Source organism: Salvelinus sp. IW2-2015, unplaced genomic scaffold (assembly GCF_002910315.2).
Source record: "Salvelinus sp. IW2-2015 unplaced genomic scaffold, ASM291031v2 Un_scaffold37, whole genome shotgun sequence".
NCBI classification, from domain to species: domain Eukaryota; kingdom Metazoa; phylum Chordata; class Actinopteri; order Salmoniformes; family Salmonidae; genus Salvelinus; species Salvelinus sp. IW2-2015.
Window position 1 is genome coordinate 23,270 of NW_019942507.1, and position 6,010 is coordinate 29,279.

Here is a 6,010-nt window from a genome sequence, read left to right on the forward strand (position 1 = left end):
CACCTACCAGGTAACACAGTCACATTTCAGTAATCATTTTTCAGTGAGCCCTCCTGTCCAGTCCTGTCTCCTAGGTGGTGGGGTTCAATAGTTCCACCACCCACACACCCACACAATCACACATCCGCATGCACACACACACACACACAACCATAGAGTCACACACAGTCACACACACTTGTCTATCATGCCATGTCTCAGTGACTCCCATCCCGTCCTACCTGTCCTTTAGGTGGTAGGCTTCGATGGCTCCACCACAGTAGAAGAGTTCCTGAGCACCCTGACCCAGAGGGTGGCCATGAGGAAACCACACCTGTCAGGCTTCGCTCTCTTCACTGACGACCCCTCAGGGAGAGACCTGGAGCACTGCCTGCAGCCCAGCGTCAAAGTACGTGTGGACCAACACTTCGCTCATGACTGTAGCTGACCATGGATTGCAGCACACACAACCTCACTTATTAGTGCCTGTGACTAAGTATAAGACAGTAAACAGAGGGGTAGAGTGGAATCAGAACATGGATTAGGGAATAATGTACAAGAGACCAGGGTCTGCCTGTTAACTGACTGACCTCTCACCCCTGCCAACAGATCTGTGATGTCATCTCCAAGTGGGAACAGGCCCTGAAAGAACTGCATCCTGGGAAATACGAGGGCACACGCATRGTCCGTCTGATGTACAAGAGCAGGTAGGATTGACCTTGTTTTAGTTGACTCCATCCGTAGAGATGAAGACCAGCTGCTGACATCATGCCTTGACCAGTGTGACGTCTGTTGTGTAGGTTGTGTTTCCGGMCCCAGGCTAAAGGAGAGACAGAGCGTGAGCGCCTCCTGCTGACCTACCAGGTGAATGACGAGGTCCACCAGGGACACTTCCCTGTCAACAAGGAGCTGGCTCTGGAGGTGGCTGCTCTCATGGCACAGGTGGGTATTGGTTTTGGAGAGGAGAGGGGCATTATGGGTACTGTAGTACATCGTGCTACAGGTAGGATGGAGGGGACTGACGGGGGCAGTATGAGGGGTACAGGTGTGTGTGTCTTGGGTTATGCTGTGTGAACAGCAGATGATATACCTGCACGTTAAGGTTTATTTGGGACCACAATGGTCTTTCACCTTATTGTGTAATTTTCTATTATTTTGTTTTTGCACACGTGTGTTTTTAAAATTGTCAGACAAAAATTACTACAAATAGAAAAATGTAAAATAAAACAAATAGTTAAAATGACCCTCCCTCCCCAGGTGGAGCACGGGGATCTGGACCGTCCAGCCCCATCCTCTGCTAGCTGCAGCTCTCCTCAGCCCAAAACCCAACAAATCCTCCTACAGGCCCTGGGACGCTTCTACCCCAAGCACTACAAACAAGACTGCAGCATGGACCAGCTCAGGTAATACTGGAAACACACACACACAAAAGCACACACACATCCACACACACACACACGCACACTCACACACACACACACACACACACCCACACACACACACATACACGCGCGCGCGTGCGCACACACACACACATACACACACCCACACACACACTTGACAAAAAGGGAGCTGAATTTGCTCTCCTGTTATTTATTTAATCATGAGTTATAAACTACTTACAAATTAATAATTGATCCTCTATCTCCCCTCAGAGATCTATCGGAGCGTCTGGCCACTAAGTGGTCAGTCCTGCACGGCTGCAGTGCCTCAGAGTGTGTCAGAATCTACCTGACCGTCGCTAGGAAGTGGCCGTTGTTCGGTGCCAAGCTCTTCCATGCTAAGGTTAGTGGGACTGGAACAAGACTGAAAAACCATTCCAGCTTTACTGAATCTGTATTSTACCAGAAGTGTCCAGTATAGAGTGTATGTGTYCTGTATGTTTACAGCTTTAGATGAATCTGTATTGTACCAGAAGTGTCCAGTATAGAGTGTATGTGTGCTGTATGTTTACAGCTTTAGATGAATCTGTATTCGGTGTCTCCAGCGACTTGGAAGGTATCTCTATAATCAAATAGATGTTGTGGTCCTCTTTCCATTTGAAAGGCCTACTATTTCAGTATTTACTCAGAGCAGAGCCCCATTCCAATAGAAACCTATGTTAATGCAGATATACCTGTATCCAGTATTATCTGTGTGTCTACAAAAGTCCATACCTCTCCCCTGTCTCTGTCTGCAGCCTTTACCCCCGTCGTCTGTAGAACAGTCCCAGGTCTGGCTAGCTGTCAATGAGGATGGACTGTGTGTGCTTGACTATACCATGGTAAGTGTCTGTTTAGGTAGCTGTTTGTARGTCTGCTTCCTTAGCGCATTTGCCATAGTTCAAGTGATGATGCAAAGGTTTCATAGCATGCTGGCCTACAATCCAACTCATATGTGGTATTACTGGTACTAAATGTGTCCAGAAGTGCGTATTTCAGTGATTCAGTAGTGATCAAGGGACTGCCATCAGAAGTGAGCTCTAGATATCTGAATAGAATATTTCAATTTCATTACTAATTATGAAAACAAAATCAAAGCCAAGGCAGCAACCTCTCAGAATCCAACCAGACTTTTATTGTTTTGTTATTCTCTTTCTTTTTTCAGGTTAAAAAACGTATTTGATTCAGAACACTCAAACTTAAGGTTTGGGATTTATTTTTCCACGTCTTTACCAGTGTGGCTGTGGCAGGACACAGAGACTTGTTGAACTACTGGTGTGGAATGATTTTCTGCTACAACGTTTGAAACACCAGATCCCCACAGGGAAACAGAAACTGGCCAACGCCAACCTCTGACTTGATACTCATACCCGGGTTCATATACTATTTGAAATKATTTCAAATACTTAAGCGGGACTTGATTGAACTTGCCTGGCTTAAAGGAAACAATAGAAAATYTCAAAAAGTGCAAATCCCGCCCATCTGGCACTCCTGGCAGGCTAGAACAAACACTTAATGTATTTGAAAGATTTCAAATAGTATTTGAACCCAGGTCTGGGTCTACCCAGAGAGATCCAAACGCTGACTGAGATATAAACAAAGTTAGACCTAAAACACTATAATTATCTTACCCTTATTCCTCCAAGTCATTTCTGGTTTGGTTTCTTTTCATGCTCCAATACATTCACTAGTTCTTAGGAACATTCAAAATAAAGCAGCAGAAGTAGTGTTATACTGCTACGTTGCTTCTTGCTGAATTTGCGTCTTGAGAAAACAATAACAAGAAACCAATTTCCAAAACAAGTATCTTGTGGCCTGTATCAGGAAGAGAGATGACATATAGAATGTATTATACAAGGGACAAAATTCACAAATTCGACAGCACAACGACAGAGTCATGTCTCAAGTGTAAACAACGACAGAGTCATGTCTCAAGTGTAAACAACGACAGAGTCATGTCTCAAGTGTAAACAACGACCAACGGGACAGAGTCATGTCGTCAAGTGTAAACAAACGACAGAGTCATGTCTCCAAAGTGTAAACAACGACAGAGTCATGTCTCAAGTGTAAACAACGACAGAGTCATGTCTCAAGTGTAAACAACGACAGAGTCATGTCTCAAGTGTAAACAACGACAGAGTCATGTCTCAAGTGTAAACAACGACAGAGTCATGTCTCAAGTGTAAACAAACGACAGAGTCATGTCTCAAGTGTAAACAACGACAAGTCAGTCTCAAGTGTAAAACAACGACAGAGTCATGTCTCAAGTGTAAACAACGACAGAGTCATGTCTCAAGTGTAAACAACGACAGAGTCATGTCTCAAGTGTAAACAAACGACAGAGTCATGTCTCAAGTGTAAACAACGACAGAGTCATGTCTCAAGTGTAAACAACGACAGAGTCATGTCTCAAGTGTAAAAACGACAGAGTCATGTCTCAAGTGTAAACAACGAACAGAGTCATGTCTCAAGTGTAACAACGACAGAGTCATGTCTCAAGTGTAAACAACGACAGAGGTCATGTCTCAAGTGTAAACAACGACAGAGTCATGTCTCAAGTGTAAACAACGACAGAGTCATTCTCAAGTGAAACAACGACAGAGTCATGTCTCAAGTGTAAACAACGACCAGGTCATGTCTCAAGTGTAAACAACGACAGAGTCATGTCTCAAGTGTAAACAACGACAGAGTCATGTCTCAAGTGTAAAACTAATAATGACTCAATAATCCATGCTTTCTGGGAATGCTACGAAGTCCATAAGTTGTGGGCGGAGCTAGAAAGTTGGCTGTCAGAATATTACAATGTTAACATACTTTTAATCCGTCTGCATATTTCAAGAAATGGCATATGGGGGTGTAGTGAGATACACAATGGGCTGGATGATTTCTCTTCTCATCACTCATCTTGAAAAACATATACAAAAAACATGGAAGTCAATCAATCCGCCATCATTAACACAATGGAAAAATCTAATGATTTTAATTGAAATAGCATGGGCGACCGATTAAAAACGGAATTGGTACAATTTAAGGCCAAGTGGCAAAAACCAATAATGCAGGCACTAGGGATGGGGGCTTGTGACCAGGCACTAGGGATGGAGGTGTGACCAGGCACGAGGGATGGAGGTGTGAGCAGCACTAGGGATGGGGGTGTGAGCAGGCACTAGGGATGGGGGTGTGCAGCAGGCACTAGGGATGGGGTGTGGAGCAGGCATAGGGATGGAGGTGTGAGCAGGCACTACGGATGGAGGTTGTGGACCAGGCCCTACGGATTGGAGTGTGTGACCAGGCACGAGGGATGGAGGTGTGAAGCAGCACTAGGGGATGGGGCTGTGAGCAGGCACTACGGATGGAGGTGTGAGCAGGCACTTAGGATGGGAGCGTGTGACCAGGCACTACGGATGGAGGTGTGAGCAAGGCACGGTGAGGGCAACTGGATGGGTGTGAGCAGGCCACTAGGGATGGGGGTGTGACCAGGCACTAGGAATGGAGGTGTGAGCAGGCACTAGGCATGGGTGTGGAGCAGGCACTAGGGTGGGTGTGACAACGAGGAGGAGGGTGTGAGCAGGCACTAGGATGGAGGTGTGAGCAGGCACTAGGATGGGGTGTTGAGCAACTAGGGATGGAGGTGTGACAGGCACGAGGGATGGAGTGTGAGACAGGCACTAGGGATGGGGTGTGAGCAGGCACTAGGGATGGAGGTGTGACCAGCCACTGAGGGATGGAGGTGGTGAGCAAGACTAGGGATGGAGGTGTGACCAGGCACAATGGGAGGGTGTGACAAGGGCTAGGATGGGGGTGTGAGCAGGCACTAGGGGATGGGGGTGTGACAGGCACTAGGGATGGGGTGTGAGAGCAGGCACTAGGATGGGGTGTGAGCAGGCACTAGGAGGGTGGTGACCAGGCACTAGGATGGAGGTGTGACCAGGCACAGGGATGGAGGTGTGAGCAGGCACTAGGGATGGGGGTGTGAGCAGGCACTACGGATGGAGGTGTGAGCAGGCACTAGGGAATGGAGGTGTGACCAGCACTACGTGGAGGGTGTGAGCAGCACTAGGGATGGAGGTGTGAGCAGGCACTGGGATGGGGTGTGAACCAGGCAACTACGGATGGAGGTGTGAGCAGGCACTAGGGATGGAGGTGTGAACAGGCACTAGGGATGGAGTGTGAGCAGGCCTAGGGATGGAGGTGTGAGCAGGCACTAGGGATGGAGGCTGTGAGCCAGGCACTAGGGATGGAGGTGTGAGCAGGCACTAGGGATGGAGGTGTGAGCAGGTACTAGGGATGGAGGTGTAAACAGGCACAGGACTGGAGTGGGACCAGGTACTAGAGATGGAGGTGTGACCAGGCACTAGGGATGGAGGTGTGAGCAGCACTAGGGATGGAAGGTGTGAGCAGGCACTAGGGATGGAGGTGTGAGCAGGCACTAGGGATGGAGGTGTGACCAGGCACTAGGAGATGGAGGTGGTGGAGCAGGCACTAGGGATGAGGTGTGAGCAGGTACTAGGATGGAGGTGTGAGCAGGCACTATGGATGGAGGTGTGAGCCAGGGCACTAGGGATGGAGGTGTGAGCAGGCACTAGGATGAGGTGTGAGCAATCTCTCTCTTT

General features: G+C 47.9%; 1 pseudogene; it reads left to right on the forward strand.

Annotated features, from left to right (window-relative positions):
• The first annotated feature begins 140 nt into the window (after positions 1 to 140).
• Positions 141 to 2,756, forward strand: LOC112068042 (pleckstrin homology domain-containing family H member 1-like; annotated as a pseudogene).
• Positions 2,757 to 6,010: the final 3,254 nt, after the last annotated feature.